Source organism: Phascolarctos cinereus, unplaced genomic scaffold (genome assembly GCF_003287225.1).
Source record: "Phascolarctos cinereus isolate Bilbo 61053 unplaced genomic scaffold, phaCin_HiC Scaffold_4;HRSCAF=312, whole genome shotgun sequence".
Lineage (NCBI taxonomy): Eukaryota > Metazoa > Chordata > Mammalia > Diprotodontia > Phascolarctidae > Phascolarctos > Phascolarctos cinereus.
Genome location: NW_027555847.1, coordinates 447407935 through 447426597, shown reverse-complemented (window position 1 = coordinate 447426597; position 18663 = coordinate 447407935). Strand labels below are relative to the sequence as shown.

General features: G+C 35.0%; 1 pseudogene; it reads right to left on the bottom strand.

Moving 5' to 3' along the window:
* Nucleotides 1-13717: 13717 nt before the first annotated feature.
* Nucleotides 13718-14705, bottom strand: LOC110214732 (fibrinogen silencer-binding protein pseudogene; annotated as a pseudogene).
* Between the last annotated feature and the right edge of the window lie 3958 nt (nt 14706-18663).

The window sequence follows — 18663 nt, the reverse complement described above, 5'->3', positions numbered from 1 at the left end:
TATTTTGGAAAATAGGAGGAGTCCTACCAAATTCATTTTATGACACAAATATGGTGGTGATACATAAAACAGGAAAAGACAAAACAGAGGACAAAAATTATAGACCATTTTCCCTAATGAATACTGATGCAAAAATTTTAAATAAAATATTGGCAAAGAGATTACAGCAATTTATCATGAGGATAATATACTATGACCAGGTGAGATTTATACCAGGAATGCAGGGCTGGTTAAGTATTAGGAAAACATTGGGCATAATTTACCATATCAATAACAACAATCAAAACTAACAGAAGTCATATGAACACCTCAATAGATGCAGAAAAGACTTTTGACACAATAATGAACCTTTTCCTATTAAAAATACTAGAGAACATAGGAATAAATGGAGTTTCTGTAACATGATGAGGAATATCTACTATCTAAAACCACCAGCGAACATTATATGTAATGGGGATAAGCTAGAAGCTTTCTCAATAAGATCAGGGGTAAAACAAGGATTCCCATTATCAATACTATTATTTAGTATTGTACTAGAAAGTTAGCTTATACTTAGAGAATCAAATAAAAAAAAACTACTTGAAACAATGAACAACTTTGGCAAAGTTGCAGGATATAAAATAAACCCACTAAAATAATCAGCTTTTCTCTGTATTACCAACAAAGACCAGCAGCAAGAGATAGAGAAATTCCATTTAAAATAACTAGACAATATAAAATATTTGGGAGTCTGCCTGATAAGCCAAACCCAGGAATTTTATGAGCACAGTTACAAAGCACTTTTCACACAAATAAATTCAGATCTAAACCATTGGAAAAATATCAGTTGCTCATTCACATCACTACCTCATAGAGGCTAAGCTAATACAAAAAAAAAAGAAAATTCTACCAATATTAATTTACTTATTCAATGACATACCAATTAAACTACCAAAAATTATTTTATAGAGCTAGAAACAATATTAACAAAATTCATCTGGAAGAGCAAAAGATCAAGAATATCAAGGGAATTAATGAAAAAAAAATTCAAAGGAAGGTGGCTTAGCTGTACCAGATCTAAAACTATATTATAAAGTGGCAATCATCAAAACTGTTTGTTAGTGGCTGAGAAATAGAGTGATGGATCAGTGGAATAGGTTAGGTACTCAAGACAGAGTAACAAATGACTATAGTAATCTAGTGTTTGATACACCAAAGACCCCAGCTTCTGTGATAAGAACTCACTATTTGACAAAAACTGCTGGGAAAACTGGAAAAGAGCATGGCAGAAATTAGGCAGAGACCAGCAGCTCACACTGTATACCAAGATAAGATCAAAATGGTTACATGATTTAGACATAAAGGGTGATACAATAAGCAAATTAGGAGAACAAGGAATAGTTTACCTGTCAGTCCTATACAGAAAGGAAGAATTTATGACCAAACAAGAGACAGAGAATATTTTATAATGCAAAATGGATAATTTTGATTACATCAAATTAAAACATTTTTACACAAACAAACCCAAAGCAACCAAGATTAGAAGGAAAGCAGAAAACTAGGCTACAATTTTTACAGCCTGCATTTCTGATAAAGGCCTCATTCCTCAAATATATAGAGAACTGTGTCAAATTTATAAGAATACAAGTCATTCTCCAATTGATAAATAGTCAAAGGATATGAAGAGGCAGTTTTCAGATGAAGAAATTAAATCTATCTATGGTCATATGAAAAAAATGCTCAAAATCACTATTGATTAGAGAAATGCAAATTAAAACAACTCTGAGGTACCACATCACATTTATCAGATTGGCTAACATGACAGAAAAGGAAATGATAAATGTTGGAGAAGATGTGGGAAAATTGGAACACTAATGTGGTGGGGTTGTGAACTTATCCAACCATTCTGGAGAGCAATTTGGAACTATGTCTAAAGGGCAATCAAACTGTGCATAACCTTTGATGCAGTAATATTACTACTAGGTCTGTATCCCAAAGAGATCATAAAAAAGGGAAAAGGACCCACATATACAAAAATATTTATAGCAGATCTTTTTGTGATGGCCAAGGATTGGAAATTGAAGGGATGCCTATTAATTGGGGAATGACTGAACATGTTGTGGTATATGAATGTAATGGAACACTATTGTGCTATAAGACATGTCGAGCAGGCAGATTTCAGAAAAACTGGAAAGACTTACATGAACTGATGCTCAGTGAAGTGAGCAGAACCAGGAAAACATTATACATAGTAACAGTAACATTGCGTGATGACCAACTATGTTAGACTTAGCTCCTCTCAGCAATACAATGATCTAAGACAATGCTAAAAGACTCATGATGGAAAATGCTATCTGCATTCAGAGAAAGAACTATGGAGTCTGAATGCAAATTGAAACATACTATTTTCACTTTTTATTTGTTTTTTCTTTCTCATGGGTTTTCCCTTGGGCTCTGATTCTTCTTTCACAACATAACTAATGTGGAAATATGTTTAACATGATTGTACATGTATGAATTATATCACATTGCTTGCTGTCTTAGTAAAGGAGAAAAAGTTGGAACTCAAAATCTTAAAAATGAATATTGAAAACTATCTTTGCATGTAATTAGAAAAAAATACTATTAAGTGGGGAAAAAGATAAAGCCAAAGCTTAATTTTAAGAGTAGGGGATCTCAGGGACAGGGTCCTGGAAGTTGAAGTGGGAGGGGAATGTTTGCTGATTGATTAATTGAATTGAGTCTTTATCACAGAAAATACAAAGTCTCCTTGGAGAGGTAGACATTAAATTATTAATATCATTTTTATGCCTTAGTGAGAGTGGATTTCAGATCTTCTCCTGAAAGTAGGCTCTTTTGGTAGCATAGTGGGGCAGGGACCATAAAAATCCTGGGTACGTAGGGGAGAAACAAAGAAGAAAGCATCATCCAGTTGAAGGGAAAGACATAAAGTAAGGATGGAGGGTAGGGAGAGGTGGGGACCCCCAAAATTGCATGATTCTCAATTTGAGGTAGGGCTGACTTTAATGTCTCACATCCTATTATGGTGAAATTTTAGGCAATTAAAATTTGACTAGTTCAGTTGATCACCATTTCCTGTCTGACCAAGTAGGTGAACTCTGAGGGCATCTTCTCTTTCCACACACTTCATTTTAGACATGGCCAAAGCTATGATCATAATCCAGAGCTAGGAAATTCTGGAGTTTGGATCAGTTACTAAATAGAAACAAAAGCACTGTTTTCTCCAACACTGGCCCCCACTTCCGACTCCTACTATCCAGCAATATGAGGTGGATTTTCATTAAACATGGGCAGTAAAAAATGAGATGTGCACTTTCTCTGAACTCTCTGTGTTCTATAAAATCTTCAATTAACTGTGTTTGCCAGGCTCTATATTTCTTTCTTTAGTCAGTGGACTGCATGAGGTCTCTCCAGTGGCTCATTTAGCATGTAAAAAAAAAAGTCAATTTATTAGATTTAGAAAAAGAAATTTCAGTGTAGCAATGTGGATAAATACTAATGCTATTATTTTCATTTTCTTCATGACCTATTGTAAACTTTTCTGAGGACCACAAGAAATTAAAAACTAAAATTACTTTTGAAGAAGGGTAACAAGGAGAGATGGCAATATAAACCTTAGATCTCTTGGGCAATGAGGATGGAATTTTCATAGATATATGAAAAGCAGAGAAATAAAGCATAAAGTTAGCATTACTTCTACCTTCAAATATTTTGCATCAGTTCCTTTTATCTCTATTCTCCATGATTTCCAAAGCTGACCTTATTATCTTTCCCTCCTAGACCTACACCTCTTTCTGATTTCAGTTAGTCAAAAAGTATTTCTTAAATGCTTACCAGATGGCAGTTACTATGCTTGGGGAATACAAAGGCAAAAGACAGTTCTTGCTCTTGGGGTGTATGCAATTTAATGGGGGAGAGAACACACAAACTACGTACAGGCAAGATACAATCAGGATAAACTGGAGATAATCAACAGAAGGAAGGTACTAGCATTTCAGAACAGAACATTCTGGAGACTAGAACAGTCTCCCTGTGGATGATGAAATTTTATCTGGAACTTGAAATTAGCCAGGTTAGGCAGAGATGAAGAGGGAGAGAATTCTAGGCATGGGGGACAGCCAGTGAAAATGCCAAGACAAGAGAGAAATGTCTTGTGAGAGTAACACCAAGGAGACCAGTGTCACTGGATAACAGGACATAATATGTGGAGGTCAGTAAGGTGTGAGAAGACTAGGAAAGTAAGGGCTTTGAATGCTAAACAGAAGAGTTTGTGTTTGTTCTTGGAAATTATGGGGAGTCACAGGAATTTGTAGGATGGAGGGAGTGAGTAACATGGGCACTCTCACTTTATGGAGGTCAGTTTGACAACTGAGTGGGTGATGGACTAGAATGAAGTGAGACTTGAGACATGGAGACCAACCAGCAGACTATCACAATAGTCCAGATTCGAAGTGAGGAGGACTTGCATCAGGGTGGTGGCAATGTTAGAGGAGAGAAGAAGGTGTATGGGAGAGATGTTTTGAAGTTAAAATCAGTAGTCCTTGGCAATAGATTGGATTTGGGGGAGGTGAGAAATTGTGGAATTAAGGATGATGCCCAGGTTGGAAGCCTGAGAGACTGGGAGGATGGTGATACCCTTGACAAAACTGTGAAAGTTAAGAAGAGAGGAGGCTTTTGGAGAAAAGACTTAATTATTTCTCTCAATAGTCCACCATTCAACTGTCTCCTATGTTTAAAACTGGATCTTTGTATCTTTGACTTTTCCTTTTCCCTCTTCTCTCATACCCAATTATTTACTAAGTCCTGTAATTTCTACTTGTATAGTGAGGCTATTGATAGTCTTGTCACTGGACTTCAATGACTCTGGAGGAGAGAGTAAGGCTGATGACTTTGCACAGCTCTGACTCACATCCAATTCACACGCAAGTCAAGACATCACCCTCATGATGTCATTGGTCCTCTTCAAGAATGAAAAATGAAAAACAATACTTCTACAACACAACCTCTCTTGCATCTATTTTTTCTTCTATTTTCTGCCCTTACCACTCTAGTAAATAGGTCCTCATTACCACATGCTTTGATCATTGCAATGATTTCTTGAGAGGTGATACTACCTATACTTTCTCAGAACTTATCTTGCATATCACTGCTTGATAATTTTTCTTAGGCACAGCTCTGGGTATGACTCTACTCAGATCTCTCTTTTGGCTTTCCATGGTCTGCAGAATAATCTCCAAATTCCATGGTTTGCTATATAAGATACTGCCTTGTCACCACCTTACTTTCCCAGCCTTAACCCATTACTATACTCAATCCTCCAGACAAGTTAGACAATTCTCTGTCTTGATTAAATTTTTTGTCATTACTGATCTATTGCTTTAGATTGGAATGCAAACCCTCTGGGGAGAGCCAAAACATTTATTTCTTAAAACTTTAGTATAAATGATTTTATCAGATGCTTTTTGCTTTCATGAATTCAGAGTGGGGCATCATAAAAACTATGGCTTCTTGTAAGGAAGAAAAGAGTAGAAGAAAAGAGAGTTAGCATTGTGATATTTATATACACACATATTTCCTTTGGTTTCTGTGCTTTCATATAGGATGCTCCTTGTTCTTAGAATGCACTATCTTCTTACTTCCCTCAAGGTTCCTCTCAAGTGCTACCTTCTTCATGAGGCTTGTTCTGATTTTCTAAGTTTGTTATTATTCAGTCATTTCAGACAAGTCCAACTCTTTGTGATCCCTTTTGGTGTTTTCTTGGCAAAGGTGCTGGAGTGGTTTTCCATTTCTTTCTCCAATTTCCTAAGCTGTTTGGCCTTAACTCTGAAATAATTTTGTATAAATTTTGCATTTAATTTTTTTTGCATGCATTTTGTTTCTTCCTGGTAGATTGTACTCTTACTAAGGGCAGATACTGTTTTTGACTTTGTAGCTCAATGCAGTGTCTACCTAGCACAGTGTCTTGCATGTAATAAACATAGTGAATGTTTTGGTAATGAACAAATAGGTAATGTTGCTTTCCAGTCTATACCCTGCACTGGAAATCTGAAGGCTGACTGATTGTTGTTGAGTTTATATAAATGGACAAAACTGTTGCCCAGAATTTTTTGGGACTTCCACTTCCACTCAGGCATACATCTTGTTTGAATGAAGCACTCAAGTTTTTCTTCAGGTTTTTATCTTCAGGCAGAAGGAACATACCTAGCTTTCAAGTGAATTGAAATGATGGCCTGATCTGAATGGAATAACTTGACTCCCGCTTGTAAGCTTCTAGTGCCTTGAAGAACTTGGGGATACGTTGACAATTCCTTCCATTTTGGTTGGGAGCAAATGTTTTTGGTGAAAAAGCCCAATAATTTTCATGGAAAACTCATCTCTCTGCTCTCCCTCCCCCACTCCATATATACACTGAAATTCCTTACTAAAAGGCTTTGTGTCTTCATCTCTCCTCCCCATAATCTGTGATGATTAGTGGATGCCAAGTGGTGGAACAGCCAGAGATATTCTAGGCTGTTGCTCATTTTGAAAATGTCCTAGAAGAAAACACCCTTGGCTTAAGGTAATTTGTAGGTCATATTGTTACACCCCAAACTATATATATATATATATATATATATATATATATATATATATATATATATATATATATAGCATCACTTATAAATCTTTGGCTCATTTCATACTCACCAATGACAGGTTCCTCTCATAGTTCCTGTGTCTCCCAGCCCATATAGATGAACTTTTGCCTTTTATTCCTGAAACCAGATGTCCTCGATATGTTAGGGCCATTGCTACACCATGCTCATGGGCATTTACTTTACTGCCCTCTCCACTACTACTCCTCTCCAGATCCTCTTTGTGGAATCTTTTCCTTCATGGGAATACAACTTCCTTGAGGGCAGGGACTACCTTGCCTGCCTATATTTCTGTCCTTAGTGCTTAACACAGAGATTGGCTCATAGAAAATGCTTAACAAATGTTCTCTATTAATCATCTATCTTTGCTATTAATATTCACTAATCTCTCAAGTTTATGGTTAAACAAAAAGTTTAATTAAATTAGTAAAATCATGGTAAAGTCAAGAAACATTATACACATGCATTATACAATGCAACTTTACAATTTTTCTCCTCCTCCAGGCAAACCCCTCTTTTCAAGTAGAAATCTGTTTCTTTCTTTACAGTTTGCTAAACCCTGGGGGATCCAAGGATTCAACCTGGAAGCTATTAGAAGAGAGGATATGCTTTAACTTTACTAATTTGGAACCAAAGCCAACTTTTATATTTGTCTTGAGTTGTGATACTTTCTTATCAAGGTCAGCCCCTTTACTTGTGCATTGATCTCATACTCTTCCATCTTCTCTGACAAATTGCCTCTAACGTCATTCCCTTCCACTTCAAATTTTTAGTTGCCCCCTATTTATTGTTTCTTTTCCTGTAGTCCACAAACATTTTCAGAGTCTATTCATCCTTCAAAAAAATTGATCTCTAAGGCATCATCTTATATATCTCCTACCTTTTAAAGCCAAATTCCTAGGAAAAATCTTCTCAAGTCATTGTCTCCACTTCCTGTCCTCTCACTTCTCAGCTTCTTAAAATCTAACTTCCAACCACATCACTTAACTGAAATTGCTCTCCAAAGTTACTAATGACCTGCCAAACCTGATAGCTTTTTCTCAAGTTTTGACCTTACTGCAACATTTAATACTGTTAACTACCTCCCTTATCTTAGATACTCTCTGATGTGTAAGTTTTCTTGACATGGCTGTCTCTTTTGGTTCTCCTCTTACTTGTCTGACTGTTCCTTGTTTTTTTCCTTAGGTCATTTTCATCATCTTAACCCCTAACCATACATATTCTCATATCCAAGGCTCTCTTGTCTTCACTTTCTCTTTTGTTGATCATATCAGATTCAATGGGTTAAAGTATTATGTTTATGAAGACAATTCCCATATTATATCTATGTATCTATCTAGTCCTAGTCTCTTACAACCTAGTCCTGCATCACTGCCTGCTTATTGGACATTATAAACTCAATGTCTTATAGGGCTGTCAACAATTTGAAAACATTGGACTCTCCCTTTCCAACTCTCTCCTCTTCCTAACTTTTCTATATCTTTTGAAGGCACCAATGTCCTGTTGTAGTATGTCTAGGGTCACAATCTCAAGTCATTCTCAACTTTCCCCCTTCTTCGTCTCTCACATCCATTCAATTGCCAAGTCTTCTTGTGTCTGTCTCCAGACCATGTCTTGCATAGATGCTTTTCTTCTCTCTTCTTCATTTAGGCTTTTATAAACTCTCACATAGACCATTGTCATAGCCTTAGATAAGATCTATTATGACTCCTTCCATTCATTAACTGCTAGAGCTTACCTGCCAAAATGGTTACATATCCACCATGTACATATTTCATGTTTTCCTCTCTAGTAGAATTCAAGTTCCCTAAGAGTAGTCACAGTGCATTGAAAATATTAGGTCCTTAATAAATTCTTGTTGAATGAAAAAAAATGAATTCTCAGCTCAGGAAACCTTCCTCTACAAAACCCTTCCTGACCCCACCAGTTGTTAGTACTCTCTCTCCTCAATTCATCTTGTGAACAAGCTGTATTGAGCATCATTTTGTTTCTGTCTTTGTATTCTCAGCACTTTGGTAGCAAGAAATTTCTTTTCTTGGTCTTCACCATCTGTGATTCTAGGACTTGCAGGAGCAGTGGCCAGGCTATAGTGGTTGCTTCCCAGGGTGATGACAGTGGGAACTGGGCTGGAAGTACTGCTATTCCCAAGGTTCTTGGGTTCATGATCCTGGGATGCTTCCATCAGGGACTGAGGGGAGAAAGTGGTCAAGGTGTGGAAATGATTTGACTTGCCTGGCTCATTTCTTTGTCATTCTCTTAGGGTCCCTTGCTACTTCAGTAGGCTGGACTGCCTGTGTGTGGCAGTTGGTAGGGATAGCTCACCCCCTTCTCCATGAGAGTCACTTCCTTGGAGGTCACATAGTCTGTGCTGGAAGCAAGACTGGTGTGGGTGCTGCCACTTCTAGGACTCCCATATCCATTTGCTGGCTTATGGCAGTTTGTCAGCCATTGGTGGTGGTAGTGGTAAGGAAGGTAGGCCAGCTCCTTAAAATTTTTTAAAAATTTTATTTTTAATTTATGGTATGAAACAAGGATTTCCATAACATAGTGTAATAAAAAAGATGATTGCACATGAAACTGCAAAGCTACTGTGTACAACTTGCTATTCCTTTCAAATATACAACAAAATTATGTTTTTTTTCTTCCTTCCCCCACCCTAGAGACAGCTACAATTATACACAAATATATATGTATATATGTATATATACACACATATGTATATAAAATTATTCTATATAAACTTCTATTTATCAGTTCTTTCTCTGAATGCAGATAGCATCTTTCTTCGTATGCCTTTTATAGTTAATTTTTGTACTTAGAGAAAATAACTTACTTGCTCAAAGTAATTCTTAAAACAATACTGCTGTTATTGTATACAATATTCTCTTGTTTCTGCCCATTTCACTCATTATTTCATAGAAGTCTTTCCATGTTTTTCTAAAATCATTGAGCTAGTATTCCATCAAAATCATATGTTGCAATTTGTTCAGCCATTCCCCAATTGATGGGCATCCCTGCAATTTCCAGTTCTTTGCCACCACAAAGAGATCTGCTATAAACATTTTATAACGTGTAGGTTTTTTTTCCCTTTTCCCCTAATCATCTTTATAAATAGACCAAGTAGTGGTATCACTGGGTCAAAGAGTATGGGTAGTATAATGACTCTTTGGGCATAATTGCAGATTCCTCTCCAACATGTTTAGATCAGTTCACAATTTCACCAACAATGAATTAATGTCCCAATTTTTCCACACCCTTTCCAATATTTGTCACTTTCCATTTCTATCATTTTTGCCAATCTGGTAGGTATAAAATGATATCTCAAGCTAGTTTTGATCTGCATTTCTCTAATCAATAATGATTTAGAACATTTTTTCATATGACTATAAACATTTTGATTTCTTCATTGGAAAACTGCCTATTCATATCCTTTGACCATTTATCAATTGGGGAATGATTCATATGCTTATAGATTTGACAAAATTCTTTATATATTTTAGATATGAGACCTTTGTCTGATAAACTGTCTGTAAATCTCCCCCTGTCCCCAATTTTCTACTTTCTTTCTGATTTTGACTATATTTATTTTATTTATACAACCCCTTTTTAATTTAGTGTAATTGAAATTATCCATGTCACACCTAACTTTGCTTTCTGTCTTGTTTATTCATAAATTATTTGCTTATCCATATGTCTGATAAGTAATACATTACATGTTCTTCTAATTTTCTTGTAAAATCTCTATATCCAGGCCATGTATCCATTTTGACCATGTCTTGGTAAATGGTATGAGATATTGGTCCATACCCAGTTTAATTTAACAGTTTAAATTAAATGGAAGAATATTTTAAAAAAATATAAATTGCCCAATTTAGCAAAAGAGGAAATAGAGTATTTAAATAGACCTATTTTAGAAAAAGAAGTTGAACAGGTCATAAATGAGTTTCCTAAGAGAAAAGCACCAGGACTAACCAGATAGTGACTTCTATCACTATATATAACGTGTGAGTTCTATCAAACATTTGAAGATTGACTAATTCCAGTATTAGATAAATTATTTGGAATAATAAGTAAAGAAGTGTTTCTACCAAACTCCTTTTATGAAACACGTATGATACTGATACCTAAACCAGGAAGAGTAAAAACAGGAAGAGAAAATTATAGACCAATTTCATTAATGAATATGTATGCAAAAATCCTAAATAAAATAGTAGCTAAAATATATTACAAAGATAATACATTATCATCAAGTGGGATTTATACCAAGAATGTAGGGATGGTTTAACATAAGGAAAACTGTTAACATAATTGATTACATCAATACTAAAAGTGAAAATAAAATAATATGATTATATCAATAGATGCAGAAAAAGCTTTTGATAAAGTTCAGCTCCTTCCACACAATTATTTGCTCCCTGGCTGTAGGGGCTGGACTGAAGGCATATTTTGTGGTTTGGAGGCACTGCTTTTGGCCTCTTGGGCTTAGCTTCCTGTTTTCATCAGGGTCTAAGGGGAGATAGTGGTTAGACTTGCTTGCTGCTGCCTCCTGTCAGTCCCTTTCTGCTTTCTTGACTCCTTTTTCATACTTACCCGATGTCCAGTCTTGTCATGTCTACCTTTACAACATCATATATACACACACACACATATCTATATGTAATATGTACACAATAGATATACTATATATGTATAAATATATATGTGCATGTGCATATGTATCTATACACATATACCTCACTTTATATCTATCTATGTCCACATGTACACACATACATATATCTATATCATGGTACATATATCAGATAGATACATATATGCACCACCTTCATGGGATCCAACTTACTCTCTAATTGAATCATATATATGAATTTTCTAATGCATATGTATTTACACATATATGTGTAGATATAAACACATAGGTGAAGTACTCAAGTTTGCAAGCATCTCAGAGGTGGTGGATTTCTTATTATTTTATACTTTCTTCACAATATATCCTAGACTTATGGAAATGCTTAGTCTACTTAATTTAGGGTAGAGGGTAAGTTGAAGCCCTCCTTTCTATAAAACAATTCTCATATTTTCAGAAAGAATATGTTTAAGGCACTGCTCTTAGGGAAAAAAAATGGGTCAAATTCAACTACCTTCCTGCTTTCTAGTCCCTAATGTGGGAAACTTTGGTGGCTTAAACCTACTTGATAAATGGACACATTTTCTCAAGACAAGTATTGAGCGTATGAACTTTCAGGAAATTTATAACTCAGTAAAAATATATAATCCACCAAAACAACCTATGTAAACTGAAAATATAATTCTTTAAATGAAAAAAATTGGTATATTTTGTTTTTATATCACCTTCATTTTCAAATGTATTCCTCCCCCTTCTCTTCCCCATGAGCTACCACCTGTAACAAAAAAATAAGAAAGAAAAGGAAGCAACTCAGTGAAACTAACCAATATATTGATTAGGTATATGCTATATTAAACACTGATTGTTCCCTACCTCCACAAAAAAGGGAAGGAGGTACATTTTCTCATCTCTTTTCTGAGGCCAACCCTGGTCATTTGCATTACACAATGTTAAATTACCAATAAAGAGTTTTGTTGATTACAGATTGACATCTGGAACTGCTATTCCCTTCTTAAAATAATTTCCTTCTTTGTTGCTTTTTATTCAAGAATAAGAACAAGACATGCTTTGAAATTTATTTTTAGAAGTCAAGGATTTCTATTTTCAAAAATCACTAATTCTGGAATAGTTTTTGAAAAAAACCTTAGCAGGGGTTCAGATCATATCACAGATTACAAATATATATGAATATGATACTTTATTTTGGTAGATGTAGCACGCTACTATTTCAGTTTTTCAGTACTGATTTTTATTGAAATACTACTGAATATTGAGAAGTATTAAATTAAGGAAAATTTTAAGATTATAAATAAAATATACAACAGGTGTATACATTTTTGTTTTGTGCTAAGTAAGGATAATTAGCGAAATTCCATTGCCACCACCACTAATTTATATCACTTCAAAATGAATTATTAAATAAAACATCTTTGTGAGTGTGTATATGTATAGGTACATATATACTTATATATGTACCTATACATATACACATACACCTATATGGACACTCGCCCCCCCCGCTAAGACACTGACCACAATTAAAAATATTTAAGATGGCTGGTGGGATTTGTGGCATAATAAAAAGATGACTCAACTCTAAATCAGAAATGGGTTCTAATCCCAGATCTGTTGGTAATTAGTTTTAGACTTTTGCTAAGCCACTTAAGTTGTCTACATCTCAGTTTCCTCCTCTATAAAATGAGAGGGTTTGATCTCTAATAAGGTCCCTTCCAGCTCTAAAATTCTATGGTTCTATGATTTAGTCTTTAAAAAGATTAAGGTATGACCTTCTCTTTCTCAGCAAAGGGATAGTAGACTACATGAGGGCAGAATGTTGTGTACATTGTCAGTTAAGGTCACTTCTAATCTGGTGTTTTTGCTTAGCTCTTTTCCTTTGTTATAAGGGAGATTTTAACTGTGGGGCAAAGAACGTCAGTAGTTCCAGAAATGAATGTAACGTAAAAAGGCATCAAAGTTTATTTTTTAAAAGGGAATAAGGTATGGCAATCAGTGTTGTATTGAGCAAATAATTCTTATTAAATTATTAAATTATTAAATTATCACAACACTTAATAAGAAAATCTCTAATTGGCATGTTTTCTCTTTTAAAGATCAACTTGAGTATTTCTAGGCCAGAAGTGCAAGTTTCTTCTAAATTTTTTACTAACTTCAATGAAAAAAATTAAAAAAAAACATCTTTAAGACTAGCTATTACAACTACTCACAAATAAAATTTAGGAGGAAATTTTAAAATATGTACCACAGACATATGAAACAATCAAAAGATCTGAAATAAACTTTTTAAAAGGGTTTTCTTATAATAGTGGGAAACTAGTATTTTAAGGATATATATCCTAATCCAGTACATTTCCTTATGGAATTGACTTTGTCAAAACCATTTAATTAAATGAATCACAGGTGAAAATTTCAGATTATTCAGACAAAGAAGAAATATTTAGAGACTGTTATATTCAGGAAGATCACGTCTTGAGCATATTACTCTCAGGCTCTCCACTTTGATTTTTGCTTTTAGAAATTCTTCCTCCAGCTGCTGCCTTTTCTTTAAGCCATCCTCTTCTCTTGAACATACAGTTAAATTTTTCTTTGATTTTCTAAAATTATCTGATGTACTTACATCATTTGCAATGTTTGTGGATCATATATGAATAATGGTCTAACGTTCTCTGTTTTCAGGTCTAAAAAATTCATCTCTTCTCAGAAGAGGAGATAGTGATAATGCCGTTTTTGTGTCAGCAGAGAAAAGCGAAGGTGAAGCTCTCTCCGTAATATGAACCAATTCATGTTCTTTTCTTTGTTCTAATGGCTCATTCTGTTGAGAATCTACAATTAGTGATGTAGGTGGTTTAATATATTCTCATTTCATTGTAATAGCAACAGGATGGTGATCCAATATCACCTGTGGCAAACTGGTACCTGCCTGCGCTTCCTTATCCACACTTGCACTTTGTATATTGTTGTCTCTTCCTAGACACACCCTGAAATGTAGGGAATCATTTCCACAGCTTTCTTGGTTGGCTCAGAAATACTGTTCCTATGTTCTAAAAGACTCTCCTTTTGTTGCAAGAGTTCCTGGTTGGTGTATTCTTTCAGCCTTTTATAGAGGGTACACAGGCCTTATGCTGTATGAAGAAGGTGATCTACTCCAATAAGATTATATTTTCCACTATTACTGAATGTTTATTAGTGTGCTCTTCAAGAATTCTAATGTATGGCTTCACCAGCTTTAACAAATCAAGCTTTTCAGATAATGTAAAATGAGAAAATCTAGCCTTTCTAACGATTGTTATTTCTGAATTATTTAGGCAGTTTCTAAAACCACCGTGGAGTCTCTGGCTCTGCTCAGCTCTTTTTCTGTTATTCCCTTTTATTGCAAGTTTTTTTCCACCCCCATTAGTTCCATTTTTCTTATGAACTAATTTCATTATTATTTTGTCTAGCTTTATAAAGTGCCCTTTGGGTAGTTTCATTCTTATAACAATAAATCTAAAATTATTTCAGAAAGTATCATTTAAAAATTATATTGGCATGGCCTAACCATAAGCATGAATTTACCACCAATTATTTAAGACATACCTGAGGATGTAATTCTTAATAGTAACCAAAAAGATACAAGGCTTATAGATGCTCCTGCAAATAGGATGGAATTAGATTAGTTTTCTTGAATTCAATTGGACCTTCCTTACCATGAGAACAAGTAGGCTACCCAACTCCAAACCAAGCAGAGAGATATGCATTGAAGGGAAATCTGCTAGAAAGGAAGAGAGGATGAGAGAAGCTCAAGGCTAAGTTTCCTTATGATCTTCCATCTACTTCTGCTATAGTCAGGTCAAATATAAATTTCCTTCCTTTTTGGTCAGAATCTCTACAGCCTACTCCTTAGTTCTCTCTGAAGGCTGGAGGCCATACCACATTTTCCAGTTTTATGCTAGCGCTGAGGAACAGTGGGCAGTGTTGCTTCATTATAAGGGACGAGTCAGTTTTGATTCAAAGAGATTCAACCTTGTTAATGATAGAAATCCAATTCCTCAAAATAGTTTCAAGAGTCATTATTATCTCACTTTACAAGATATTGTTCTCACTGGAGCTGAATGGGGGGGGTGTTATTTCTCTTTTCATTCCAAGTAGTTATAAGGTAGGGAAATCTAAGCCAATAATTAAATAGCTAAGTAGAGAGGCTCTCAGTAGCAGCAGTAGAATAATAGAGAAATGGAAATAATGGTAGAATGGAGCCATAAGACCCGTATTTGAATCTTAGTTTTCTTTCTTTGAACCTGTAATACTGGAAAAGCCTCTTTATATTCCTGGGCCTGAATATCTTCATCAATAAAATCAGGAGGTTGAATTTGATGCTCTCATTAGTCCTTACAACACCAAATCTATTATCTTATGTTTCTGTGATTCTTCAAAAGGACACTGTACCTTTTTTTAAATTTTATTTTTATTTTCAGTTCCAAATTTTCTCCCTCCCTCAAGCCCTTATCCTCCTCATTGAGGAAGCAAGAAATATGATATCCATCATACTTATGAAGTCATGCAAAACATATTTCTGCATTAGCCATGTTCCAAATAAAAAAGCAAAAAAAATAAAGGGAAAAATGCTTCAATCTGCATACTGACTCCATCTGTTCTCTATCTGGAAGTGGGTAGTATTTCATATCATGGATCTTTGGAGTTGTGGTAGATCTTTGTATTGATCATTTACTAAATTTTTCACAGTTGATTTTCTTTTGCAATATTGCTGTTATTTTGTACATTATTCTCCTTGTTCTGCTCACTGCACTTTGCATCAGTTCATACAGGTCTTGGCAGGTTTTCTGAAACCATTCCCTTCATAATTTCTTATAGCACGATAGCATTCCATCACATTCCTATTCCATAACTTATTCAGCTGTTCTCCAATTAATAAATGGCCAAGTTTTATGAATAGACAGTTTTCACAGGAAGAAATGAAAGCTATCAATAGTCACATGAAAAATGCTCCAAATCACCAATAATTAGAAGAATGAAAATTCAGACAATTCTGAGGTACTATCTTATGCCCATCAGATTGGCTAAGATGACAGAAAAATGACAAATAGTAGAGGGGAGGTTTTTTTTCCCATTAAAAAGTTTAATTCCTTGACTGTGTGAAAACAACAATGATTTAGGAATAATCTTAGTGGTCATTCCCATCATAGGCATTTCTTTTATTACCATCACCATTATTCTCTTCCTCATTGTAGTCATCCAAATCATAACCATCCCCATCCTTGTGACCCAAATCACAGTCCACTTTATTGAAAGTGTTAATCAATGCAGAAGAACCATCACTGCTTAGCATTATTTCCTCAGCAAGGAGCATTTTTAACATTTCAAGATCACCACTCAGGTGTTTTATTTTTGGGAAAGAGAAAAGCCTTTCCAGTGGTATGTAACTTACATTTTTGATACAGAATGGCTTTGGGAGTCTCCTCAGTGGGATCATTTTTGGGTTAACACATACAAACTCATTACAACTGTCATTCATCACCTTGAAATTCTCTGGTAGTTCTCTCTCCATTTTGAAAACTTAAGGAAAAAAACCTTCATTGAATTCTGCCTTCTGAAGGTACTTCTCTTCCTTCAGGCTTGGATAAATCACTGTACCAACTGTTGTGTAAGTACTTTCTGTAGTTTTTTCATTGTATAGAGAAGCATCAGGAAAATAGGAATACTATTTATAGGGAAAATAAGTTCACTAATGCACTGTTGGGGGAGCTGTGAATTATTCCAATCATTCTGGAGAACAATTTGGAACTATGCCCAAAGGGCTTATAAAACTGTGCCCACCCTTGGACTCAGCAATACCACTACAAGGTCTATATCCCAAGGAGATAAAAGAAAAAGGAAAAAGGAGAACTGTATGTACAAAGATATTTATAATAGCTCTTTTTATGGTGGCAAAGAATTTGCCATCAATTGGGAAATGGCTGAACAAGGACACTGTAAGAATGAGAAGACTTAATGCTTCAACTTATGAACTATGTGACCCTATCCAAAATCACTTTGCTTCTCTGGGCCTTGGTTTCTTCTATATAAAATATGGCTAATAATATTTTTATTATTTAGCTCACAGAGTTGTTTTGAGGATTAAATGTAAAAATATATGCCAGGAGCTTTCTAAACTTTCACATAATACACAAATATTAGTTATTTTAATTATTATTCATAGTCAATCAAAAGGAGTCTTGGAAAATTTCCATTAATTCACTGGCTTATTGAATATGGGCTCTAATATTCCTTCCATCACTGGCTATAGTGGAACAAATATACGAGCCATCTGAGCACTCTTCTGAACATTGGAAAATATGGAATAAGTCCTGTAGTAGCATCCAGGTGACATTTTAAGCATGCACCATTAAAGTCAGTCTGCCTTCACTATGTTTATTGCTCCAGCTGGAGGAGACACAATATGCTTAATAGGCTACAGTTGAGCTTCACTGGTTGAAGATTCCCTTGCGGAATGATCCTAATTGGGGACAGTTTAGTTGAAGCTGGTTGGAGCACTTCCCAAAGCAGTCTATTGTCATAGTCCTATAGAATCTAAGAGCTGGAAGGGATTTTAGAGGCCACCTATGCCTGACCAAGAAACTCTTATATAATATTGTCAACGAGTGGCCATTGAACTTTTGCTTGAAGAATTCTACTGGGGGTAGGCACCACTTTTCAAGGCAGCTTATTCCACGTTAGGAGAGCTTTAATTGTTACAATGAGCTAATGGCTTGTGGATTATGCACAAACCTCACATCTAGATGTCATGAATACTTTTTTTAAAGAAAAATGATCACAATGTGCCAGCCAATGAGAACACCAAATAACATTATGCACACAGACATACATAAAATCCTTAAATTAATTATATTTTAATAGTAGAAAATTACTTATTATGGGATGTATCTAGTCAGACCAGCTGCCCCCCCACCTTTTTTGTGAAGTCAGATCACCAACTTGGTAGAGCAAAGATCAAAACGAAAGGAAAATAAAAATAAGAAATATAAGTGAGAAAAAGTTATGGAATACAATTAAACCAATTTCTAACTTGACTTTATTTAAATAAATTCTGGATCTAAAATGAGAAATGGATAGAGGAAAGGATATTGATGTGCATTATAATAATTTTAATGGATTAGGTCAATCATCTCAACCCATTGCAATTAACAAATACTTGGTCTATTGGAAAGGTGAGTAATATGATTGCCAGTGGTGACGATGGTTTAGAACAAGGGCCCCCCAAAAATCAATCAAGGGAATATAAATAACTATTGTCCCATATACTCATTTTCCCATATACATACTTTTCAAAAGAAAAATTTACACATGGATTAAGGAGATGCTTGAAGAGCTTATCAGAAGGGAATAGGT